Below are 13,165 nucleotides of genomic sequence, written 5' to 3' on the forward strand. Positions count from 1 at the left end.
ACTGATGTTTTTACTTTTACGGCTAACGACTGATTAAAGCTTAATAATTATAAGAAACATCACATAGTAAGGTAGTTTAAATGAAATTTGTTAATTAAGCATTTTTACATAGCATGATTTTTACACGCGCAAAAGTATAACAGGTAAAAATGCTGATGTGATTATTTATTTTAGAATTTGAATTTAATTTAGTAGAAAGAATAAAAAAAATATTTTAAAAGGAAAAAAATTGTTTGTTTAAATTAAGTGGAAGTAACGGGTAGAATTACAACTTTATTCGGTTGTATAACTGAATATGTAACTGGCATACGTAGTCTAAACAAATTGGAGATTTGAAAATCAATGACCGCATAGTATAAGCCACCCATTAATAGTTAAACGGTAAGAACGTATGTAATACATATGTACAGCGTATTAAACATATTAACCAACAATTCAATTGTATTTTAGATTTTCAAATTGTATACGAGTAAAATGAAGGTGTCAGTGGATTGAAAATTAGTGCTTACATGCATTTGAACTCAAAAAAATTAAATATGTATGCTCCAACTGGTGAGTATGTATACCTACTTACCTAGTTTCTAAAATCACTTATAAAAGATCATAAAAGAAAGCTTGTACCTACTGGTATTTAATAATTAAGATTTTAGTGATTAGTTTCATAAAGATTTTGATCTTCTTTTTCACAAGAAAAGCTTACCAAATCTTTGAAAAATCGTAATTTATGAAGTAATAAGCAAGATAATCCGATATTGTAGTTTTTAAGATAATATTAAATTCTGACCCGGCTTGAAGAGGTATTAGTATTTTTACGATATTAAAAAATATTGGCCAACAATATTTTGTACATAGTTTCTTATTAAACAATAACATTTAAAAATCGAATTTCATATATACATATGCATTTAGGTATCGTAAGTCCAGGATACCTAGATTCATGCATGCATATATAAGTAGGTATGTGCTAGGTGTATTGTATGCCTAGATGTATCCCACATATTTGGTAGATTTACAATTCTACGTACATATATAAGTAGGTATGTGCTAGGTGTATCGTATGCCTAGATGTATCCTACATATTTGGTAGATTTACAATTCTACGTACATATATTTAATTTTATATTAAATTTCGTGGAACACTTCCTACTATAATAACATTTCAACAATAATTAAAATTTTAAAGAAAAATTTAACTTTCCGTTTTTTTGTTTGGGTAATATTGTCAAGAGACGAAAAATTATTTATAATTATCGGTCAATTCACTTGATCGTACTAAATAAATATTATTTGATTTGAAAAAAAATGGAATTATAATTAAAATAGAACATCCACGATTTTTTATTAGTTTTGTTAAATTTTTTCTGCATTTATAGAAAATTTTGGTTGTATTTACACCCATTTTGTGAATGAATGATGTGGAAAATTATTGTACATACATAAATATTATAATGATAAAGTTTTAGTAGGTAGGTATTCAAATAAAATAAATTTTGATCTGATGTTGAATTTATAAATTTCTGTTTTTATAAATTATTCACATTTATTTTCCCTGGAAAGGTGTTTATCAAATAATTTGCGCGGTTAAAGATATAATCGCAATTAAATTTTACACTTTTATTATTTATTTTATATAGATACCTACCTACCTACCCAAGTATATGTAGATATTTGTGAAAAATTAGCTCCTAATGGACTTATCGGCTAATAATAGGTATACATATACAAAGATTTTTATTATTTATTTATTCAATATATTATGTAAATGAATAAATAAATTTTTAAAACATTTTAAAGCATCACAAATATTTTATAATAATAAATTGTTAGTTCCAAAAACAAATATAAATGTAATTGAAAAGTTTACCGTTTTTAACAAATTTGTTTTTACCAAATTTTAGTACCCACCAATTTAAAGTAAAACCAGATTTTATTTGGGGATTATAAATTTATGAGATTATAGGTACTGGAAATTTTAATATGTTTTCCAAAGTAATAAGAACTTAAAAAATTTCTAGGCTTTTACTTATAGCTTTAATTATGTAATATATAGTACAATAGAATTTATTAAAGTTCGATTACATGAAAAATATAATGTTTAACATATTACATTATTATCGGGACTAAATTAACTGACAATCACTATTCGAATGTTCATAGGCGCAGGCATATTAAAATTTCAGAGAGTGTTTTGTGTTTTGTTCCACGGTTTACCACCAAACATAATAAATTTTAAAAGGTTCAAAACAAAATTTTATAGATGTATATTTTTTTTGCAAAATTAATGATTTATTTTAGTAGGAATACTGAATAATAGATAATATGCACATTAATAAATTTACGGCTAGAAAATAGACGTGTGACAATTTTCTAAATGAGTTTTTTTTTTTTTGCTGCTCACATCATTTTAATTTTAAAATGAAATATTTGAAATATTATGTTCTTGGTTAATATTATTAAAAAAAAAGGTCAAATTCATGATAATTTTAAAAATAAATTCATGAGTGTTTTAAAAAATCAATAATTTTTCAAAAATATTCTATAATACTAAATAATATTTCATATGGTTAAACGAATAAATATATTGTAAACCTAAATATTATTTAAAATTTTATTAAATTTTTAAAATTGTATGTATCTATGTATATGAATTGAATGATAGTTACATAATAACTACTTTCTAAACACATAATTGAATTTTGATTTAAATAATTTAATAAAAATTAACTATATCAATTTTGATATAGAAAATATTTTCATTTAAATTTTAAAAGCTAGTAAAGACCTACTTTGATATTATATTTATTTGTTACAAATATTTAAAACACTCAATCTTTGTGTCAAGATACTCTTAATATTCAAATTAAACACTTTGTAAATTTAAATCCTTTTAATAATTAAATCATATTCAAAAATCTACTCGTAGTCATTTCAAATAATATGAGAAATCATAAAATGAATAATTCACTATACCAAAAAAAAACACTTTCATAAAAAATTGTCACAATTACAAAACTAATTTTAGCTAATTTGAGCTTTAACCTTTTCTCCTTTTAAAAAACTAATCTGATATGATAGCTGCTTGAATTAAAAATTGAATAACCTACACATTTTAAGGTTTAAAAATTTTAATGTCTAAATTAAAAATTTTTGCAAATTAAATAATCATTTTTGTTTTTTTAGCCATAAGTAAATTTAAAATTCGTCAACGAATGTCTTCGTTGGCACTGTGGTATTTTATGGTAATTATTGGAATTTAAACTAATGCATGTTCATTAATTTTGCGTGATTATTTATAACATCACAACCGTTGAAATATTGTATACCTGAGGTAGTAAAATAGTTTAAGGGATTTTAGAACTCTAAAACTAAGTTGATATTGTATACATAGCCTTGGCTATAACACTATATTTTATACATTAAAATTTTATTCAATTTTAGGGTTTCCAAGTGTGTCATATGTGGGAAAAAATTTTGAATTCAAATCAGATTACCATGGAGGGATTTCCAAAAATATCTTTCGGCAAAAGTTGTGAATTTTTTTCAGAGGACTTTATTGGCTACATAATTAATTGTAAAAATAAGCCCGAGTCATTTTCTGTGACTTTCTTCGCGGCGTTTATGTTGAAATGAAATTGGTTTTTTCGAAGTTTGGAATAAGTTTACTGATTTTAACTAAATTAAACAGAACGTACAGGAAAAATTTAAACCGATTTTTGTACTTTAGTGGTTCTGTAACTTAAGCAAAGCAGAAAATTTTTTCTAAAATTAGCAGCCAGTTGTTTTCATTATCATATCTAATGAAACAATATGCATTACCCACTATTGTGAGGGACGGTGCTGCAGTTCTTGCAAACTGATTTCAACTTGCTTTTGCTTATATTATACTATATAGTACAAAATACTAAATACATTTAATAAATATAAAAATATTTTAATTTGCATAATTCATATTTTATAAAATAAATTAGTATCCTTTAATTAAAATAATCTATAGCAGTTACTTATTAATTCAGGAGATTAAAATTAAGTGAAACTTTAAGTTTTATATAACAAGTCTTTAAAGTTTTTTTAATATTCCCAAAATAATCAAAACAATAAGCAACAAAAAAGAAAGTTAATCAGTTATATGTTTAGAACTGCACCTCTACAACCATTCATTCCAGATTCACCTTATACAATTTTATTTTTATTTTAATGAATTAGATTGCAATAACATTGCACTTTTAACTTTATGGTTGTATATTTACTTATATACTTAATCATAATACGCTTAGTTATGAACAGATTTTATGTGTAAGGATTATACAGTCATTCCAAGGACATTATGTGAGCAATTAAGTCATTAAAAAATTATGATGAACAAATTTTATAATTATTTTACATTTTAGTACCACCTCAATGTTACAAGAGGGTTTAAGAGTTTCTGATTTTTTGTTTTTTTTTTTTTTTATTATTTTACATACTCCCTAGATTTTAAAAGATTTAAAATTTCATGTGGTACGTTGAAAAATTTCGTCAAAGTAGAAGTATATTGAAAAATTTATAAAAATTAGTTTAAAAGGGCCGATTAAAAATTGTGTTGATATACGTGCGTTATTTTAATTTTGATGAGGGAGTTATAGAACATTTAATTGTGTGAACTCTTAATGAAAAATATGTTATGATTAGAACAATTTTAGGGCTGAAGCAGTATTCCAGCGCAGTTCTTAGATCTACTGAAAGCGGAACTGGTAGCGAGACACACTTTGGTGATGACGCCATGCAAACAATTACATTTTCTCACCACTTAATTTATCACAAAAATATCACCATATTTCAATATTCCAACTTGATTAAAAAAAACTTACAAGAGAGCAAAATATTGTTACTATTTTTTTCGGGCTCATATCTTTTGATCATGCTCTTCATATAATGGTAACTGTGACGTGTGACTGAACTATAACGAAAATTAATTACTTATGTACAAATATTATATGAATATTTTATGCTGTGTTTAAAAGGATATCACGTAATATAATGAAAAAAAAAAGAAAAAAATGTATTCAACTTTATTTTGGTTCTATAATAACAATTATTACTTACAACACTATATTACTATAATAATTGTTATTAAAAAACATAGGTCAGCCACTGGGATGAACATTATATATATGAACATATTATAAGAACAACAACAATAACACAGCTACAATTATATTTAGGTAGGACAGAGGTACTTACAAAATTTATGCCATAATTAAAACTATAACAGAATAACGATAGGTGAAAATTTTATAAATATGTTGGGAATATAATTGTACTGAGATGGTAAAGTTTTATAATATATACTAAAATATGTAGGTTCATATATGTAACAGAAAATGTGAATATGCTTTAGGTCAAGAGTGTTAACAACACAATAAAACTAAAAGAAATGTGTAGGTATATGTTATATGTACATATTATGTAAATCATATTATTAGAACAAGGTTTATTATTACCATTTCTACAAAAATTAAAAAAAAAAAAATATAAAAATTATGTGTTAATTATACCTGTATTTTTCCATGAGTGTTAAAAACTAGTGTCGTTAAAAACAATACATGAATGTATGCTCCTTTCATTATATCGTAATGTTATTGTATATATTGAAGCTAAAACGTTATAAGTGTAAAATTTGAAATGTTTACAAAATAAAATTTTATAATCCAATTTTCTTTTCTTTTCAGATTTATTCAAAGTACACGGAAATATTTTATATACATGTACCACAATCTGAAGAAATGAGTTAAATTTTTGTAAAAGATATTGCAAAAATATAAGCAAATTGTAATTACGAATTTGCAAAGCTTTGTTATTCGTTTAGTTTACTAGGAGCTATAAAATTTATGACTGTAAAAAATTATAACTACCGAAGTTTATCAATTTATTATTTGAAGAAGTAATTCTAATAATATTGGGCAAAGTTGATTTAAAACATAATTTATTTGAATTTATATTGTGTCGTATAATTTTAATAATGGCAAGTGACTGATCTCAAGTGAGAATGGCAATAATTCTTGAAATTAGTTTGATTTTTTATTCATTTATCTGTAAAAGAAAAATTTGTATACCATTTATAATTAGCATCAATCTTATTTTTTTTTAGATAAATTTATAAACATCCAAAGAAGTTAAGTGGCATATGTGGATAAATGTATAAAATGATGTCAGAAATAACAGATCAATTCGACAAATCAAGTTAATTTTTTGTGGTTCTTCCTATTAAAAGAGATCGCTGACGACAAAATTAACTGAGTGTTCCATTTTAATGTCTTATTGGTTGTTACATAGAGATGGCATGTACGAAACCGTATACCTTGGGAACCAGAAATTGAATCACTAAAACAGTATTTATCGCAAATCTTCTACCAACAATAATCCAGAACTCAGCATACGAAATTTAATTCTATGTTTAGCAATCTTGGAGAGAAACAGAAATACAACTTGATTTTTAGCGTTTAATGTAAGATAGAGGAAAGTAAATTATTTTACCGAGAATATTTGCAGTTGAAGTTGATGTATGAGCAGAACTGTGCTGAAAATTTTTTTGAAAGAATTTTTAAACTTATATGAAGTAAACCTATTGGTAAGAAATGTAGAATTAAATATGCTTTAAAATTTAAATTACTCTCATAGCCTGATATAAATTAAACGTATTTTTTCTTTTTTGTAATTCACATCGTCTGCCTTTAAAACAAGAAAACAAGGTTATGGAACATTTTGTGTTTTTTTGTTTTCACTTATTATTGAGATATTCATTATTTTTCTCGTAACAACACGTGTGGTTGTTACGAGAAATTTTTAATAAAATTAACAATTCTATTGAAAACAGAATTATTGCAATACTCGAATATACGCAAAAAGAACTTTGAATTCTGTGATGTGATTTCCACTTTCTTTCTTTTTTTTTTATCCTTTTTACATTTGTCCCATTTCATAATTAAAGGGCATGTAATAAAATCCTTTCGAATTTTTATTTTCTTTTTCATTTTTTCATTATACATTATTTACTCCTTAAATATAGTGATATATGTGTATGTATTGGAACAACCTGTATTTTTTCATAAAATATTTATATTGTAAATAAACAAGAATACGAAATGTGCATTATATTTACAATATTTATTTTTATGTTCATTGTAAATTTAAGCACAATGCACATTTTATATATGTATGTTATATAATATGTAGAAAAATAAATACATACACGCCATTATGTGATTGTTAAAGAGTTCTTAATGTGCAAGAAAATGTAATATTAAATATCCATTATACTTTTTTTGATTTTTGTTTTCTTATTCTTTATTCATGCGAGATTTATCAACGCAATCTCTTCATTTTTTTTTTATTCTCTTTTACATTTGAAAAGGATATTGGTGGTATAAATGTGTACAAACAGAGACGTATATTTATATTATGTTTGTAAAAGAAATACAAGGATTTAAATTTAAGATCATTTTCTTCTTCAATTTTCTTCTTAATAAACAACATAGAATAAAAGTATAAGGTCGTTCAGTAGAATTAATGGTATAGGAGACATAAAATTTTTAAAGTTGTCCATTTGAAACATGAGTACATTATTAAAAATTCTATAAATTTTGTATTCAAATTTCACTGTTATCTTTTAGTTTGTTTCTCTGTTACATTTTTACTAATTTTCAAATTTATTTTAGTTATCGTTCGAGGATTTGAAGAGTTAGAATTCCAAATAAGTTTATCTTGATCCAATAATTTATGCGGAAGAGTAAGCATTGATGCGAAACAATTATTTAATTGGAACTAGAAGATGCTTTCGTTTCCCCTCACTACAAGTCATACCTCCAAATAACATCTTTTTATAACACAACTGTTATATGAGAGCTCAGACAGATGTGCAATTTTAGTTTTGCAATTTCTGCTTGATTGTTTAATAGTTACGCACACATCTAAGCAACTAAACTATTCCATAAATTCAAATCGATTGGGTTAATTAAACATTGCAATCAGTTTGTAAAAAATTACAAACTGTTTTGATGATTAAATGCATGCGACCATACAAATAAGCCATTAAACAGTTCCAAAATTAAAAATTGCATGTCTGCCTGAGCCTTTATAGTACCGTCTATAAAACTCTATAAAACATGTTATTTTTACAATTTGTTATGATTGTATAGACATAAGACTTTACATTTTCATTTTGTGTATTTCTTTTTAAATGTAGAAAACATATTACTAATTTTCTATTCAAGATTTTACAAGAATATCGCAAAATATTTTAGATTAAATATATTTTTGAACCATATTTAAGTATACTATTTAGTTTATATATGTACATGTAAGATAAAAACTAATAATAAGAGCAGTTGTACATTGTAATGTGTATGTACGTTTCGAGTTAAAAAGGATTTAAGGAAATTTTTTGTTCCATTTCCAAAAGCAGAATTGCTATATTAACCATGAATTATCAGATATAAGATTGTATATTATAAAATATTGTATAATAGTTCGTGTACGTGCAGGTAATCTTTTTACTGATTTTGATGTACACAATATTATTATTCCCTTTTAAAATGATTTTCCTTCGGGTGATTGTGTCATTGATAAAAGAAAAATGACTGAATACATTAGAAATGAACGTGATTAAAGTCCGTGGTTATTGCACTATACATATTAGGTTATTTTAGAGATTTTTTGTTTTTTTATTTATTATAACTATTTTTATTATTTCATTTAAGTAGGATCATGATATTGCACAATTTCGTTTAATATCGCGAATAACATTATCAATATATATTTTAAGAAATCTGTTTAAGTGAGCGTTCTCTTTTCATTCTGAACCACTCATTAAGTACCTTGGAGGGGTTCGTACGCCGAACTTTATTTTGCGTCCTTGTGCGGACATTTTTTTGTATGGGGTAGTAAAAACTGATTAAAAAATTAGTTTTAATTAAAATTTAATATGTAAATGAATAAATATGAAACCGTCTACCGAAATAAATATGTGTAACAATTGGCATTTCTGAAAATGCTGTTCTTATGATTAGAAAAGCTTTATGTAGAAATTAAATCTAGAGCTTTTAAAGGTCACAGAACAGCAATGTTCTATATTTAAGAATTTCATTTTCAGCAATACTCAAGTCGTCTGATTAGTTTTTTAATATTCTTACCTGCACTGTAATTTGATGGTTGTATGCTTTTAGAGAGACCGCCGTCAAATCTTTTCTGAATGGCACACATTTTTCATGTTTTAATACTTTTAAGTCTATGGTACAATAATAAATAATTTTTTATTTAAAAAGTGAAAGTAAATTTTGTCTTATAATTAACAAGATCAACTCATCATTTATAATATTTCAACAAAAGATTTTAAATTTTAACATTTTACATATATAACTACTGCAATTTTCAATTAAAAATGATGTAAAATGAACATTTTTGCATAACTTATAAATTTTAACTGCTTTAAAATTTTTATGTTAAATGTTTGTGAATTTAGAACGACAGCTTTGGGAGATTTTCTTATAAAATAATATTTTCCTGTTTGCATGCTATTATAAATTGCTTTTTATTAAATATAGAAATTTTATGTATGTGAGTGTATATTAGCATTTATAAGGGTAAAGAAAATTAAAAGAAAAACTTATTGTTATAAATATTTTATATATGGTGCATAAATGTATACAGAGTAGTTTTTAAATGCTTTTTGAGGTCGAGTTCAAATCATTCAAGTTGGATATAATATTAAAAAATATTGTAAGATTAGATCAAATGGGAATTTTTGATAAAATAATGTGGAAAGGACACTTATTTTAATGGAAATATATGTACATATATGTGTACTATTTTAAGTATATTTCGTGACTTTTATACATTTGATTTATTATGTAGAAATTGTAGAAAATATAAGAAATATTTCAATAAATATAAAATTTAGCATTCTTTATCAAATATAGGGGAGGTAAAAATTATATTTTAACTAAATTTATAAATTGTATAATTTTGTAATAAATTTATGGTTTATTATTTGTCAATTTCACAAAGCTTATGTACTATTAAGTACGAGTATAATGTTTTACATTCTGATAACAAAATTGAATTTCTAGATTTAAGATGCTTAAAAAAGCAATCTTGCCTTAATTGATAGACCACATGCAATTCGAAATAATGGTGCAGTTTATAAGGGGTAACATTTTTAAAATGTTTTCGTTTTTAGTTAAACTAGGCACTTCTAAAAAAATTTTCAAAACTGCAAGCTAAAAAAAAGGGGTACTAATGTTCTTGGTTTAAAATTTCACTGTGAAATTTTTATAATTTAGTGCATCTTTCGGTTAACATAGAAATATAATTCTGTATCAAAAGTCGTTCAAAACTCTTCCAAACTCTTCTTTTGTACTTTAGTTTATTATAACTTCTAAAAGATTGTTTTTTTGTTTTTTTGTAATACAAGAAAGAACAATTTTAACTGATTAACGTCATTGACTTATTAATTGTTCACACGTGTGGCAAAAATTTTTGATTTGGCCGAAAAATGTTTATTTTTGTTTTATATTTTTTTCCTTTGTCTTAAAAATATTTTTCATAAGATTTGCATTTAAATTTCTTTATAATATAATATAAAAAATAGAGTTTAATTTATTTTTGCACATAGGTCAGATAGTCCACTAGATGCACAAAATCTAGTGCTGTGATACCACTAGATGCACAAAATCCCCCGCCTCACAAGAACCAGCTCGAGCTTTTCAAAAGCCGGCTAAGAATTTGCATTTATCAGGTTCGTAGTCCGTAGCCCACAAAAAGGAAAATGACTCAAGGCGTCTGCGCCTCTTCTTTACCAAAACCGGACATGAGCGAAGCAAATGACCACCGTTGTCTCCTCCTCTTCGTTATAGCAAATCCTACAGAGATCATAGTATAAAATTTGTGATTTAAAGAATTTACGGAGTTGCTTTTGACGGAAGAACTATAAACTGTATTTATTTTCACACTACTTTCAAAGTTTTATTTGTAATTTTTAACAGTATACTTGTAATAAGAATTTGATAACAACTTCTTAAATTCCTCAAATACATATATGTACATAATTGTTTCGGAACTGAAAATTTTTAATATGCACTTATACTAATAATGCTTTCATGTCAATATTCTCTTGAAGGGATTTTTGTTTTTATTTGTTCAACAGTATATTATGTAGTTAAAAAATATATCACGTTCCACTTATAACATGAGAAAAATTTTTTAAATTTTAATTTTTTTCTTTTTTTATATTCTCTTTTAATTTCTGTATGTTTTACTTAATATTTGCTATAATATAATACACGTTCCTCTATCACATAATATGCATTTTTGCTAAGCTCAATGTATGAAACGAGTATATAAATAGGTAATATATATAAAATATTAATACATATATTAATATATGATAATAATAATATATAGTAAAGTATGAAAGATGATACAAATCATTATATGCGGAATATTCCAACTAAAAATTAAGTACTGAAAAAAATGACAAGTTATGAGAGAACCTGTACAATATATAATATAAAAATTATGTGAGAGTATGTTGAATGTACTTCTCGTTTTAAATATGTACGTATAAGTAGATTTTCCAGAATTATGTCAATGAATACTAAGTGGGGTGTGTGCATGTTATTATTATTCTATATGTATATAATTTTAAACCAGATGTTTTGGTTCTCATAATTGTATGTATGAAGTATAAAAAAGAAAATTTTTCTTCTTTTGATTACTGTAAATATTAAAGAAAACTTAAAAAAAAAAATTTTTTTTTTGTTATACTTCAAATATTGTTTATTTTTAAATTTGTATCATTTTTAAAGAGTAAATAAACGGAGTTTAAGTTATTATAATTGCAATCACTTATTGGATCTTTTACAGGTTTCCAATAATGCATTAATTATAATAGTAGTAAAGCAAAAGTTATTGGTTTATTCATGATAAAGGGTATTCGAGGACGAAATTTTTGATTTGATTGTTTAATTTAAATTTAGCAAGAAGTCCCAACGTACTGTTGATTTCATTGATGAATATAACTCTTAGTTTGAGCTTCAAATTGAGAAGAAAACTACTCTATTTGAGGAAATAGAATCACTTAGAAGTGGCGATAAAAAGTGGTCTACCAACATGGTCAAAAATATGCTTAAAATTATTTCAAATCAATCCACATTTTGGTTTTCGCATTTATTAGATCTTTTATTTCAAAAATGAACTTGAGTTCAATTCGTGTAAACTTAAAAATTCTTAAATTAATTTTTTTTGTACTATGTAGTTGACATGCTCGATATTGCTTTATAAGGCAAAAATTTTGAGACAACAAGAATTATTGTAAAATTTTTTCCCTTAAAAACTTCTTCCTTATTGAAAAGAATTTCTTCCTAATATTTTTTAGTTGGAATGCATGCTTAAAACGTGAATTGATGCAAATATTACAAATAATATTTATTTTCAAAGTAATTTTAACATTTTTTGATGGGTACATAGTTTTACATTTACATACGTTGTACATGATAACATGTTGTACATGATTGTAAAACTATTGAAAAGTGCAAACATCACATCTAAAAATAATGTACGTGCAATTTCACTTCTAATGTGTTGCACAATATTTTTTTGTTTGTACTAATTTTTATAGTTTTGTAAGTTCTCGGTTTATAAGTCCTGAATGAATGTAGTAAGAATATCTCATGCTTTATTCGCTATTTTATCGATGTCTATTTTCACATGCTTTATTCGAAATATCGGTGTATATTTTTAACAATTATGATATTTAAATAATTTTTTATGTTTCACTCAAAAACTAAGTTAACGATTTTAAAACGTTCTTTGAATGACAACTTTCGTAGAACATAAGAACTAGCTTAAGAGCTTAAAATTATGCTGCTTAGATTCAAGCAATATTAATAAAATTTATAAAATTATAGTAGAGTATTACTCTGCTCGCCCAGAATACCGCTATTGAGCCTTGTGAAATTTTCTTCTTACAAAACACACCTGCAATTTGAAGAAAAATATTGTATGTTCCTCTTACTCTGCAATGTTGTAACACTAGTTTTTTTTTTGTTTCATATCCTGTTCCTTAAGACTATTTAAAGTATACAAAAAATTTGGTTTTTCTTCTCTGTTTTTTAGTTATAACATTCTATAT

Source organism: Condylostylus longicornis, unplaced genomic scaffold (assembly GCF_029603195.1).
Source record: "Condylostylus longicornis isolate FDR11 unplaced genomic scaffold, ASM2960319v2 ptg000028l, whole genome shotgun sequence".
Lineage (NCBI taxonomy): Eukaryota > Metazoa > Arthropoda > Insecta > Diptera > Dolichopodidae > Condylostylus > Condylostylus longicornis.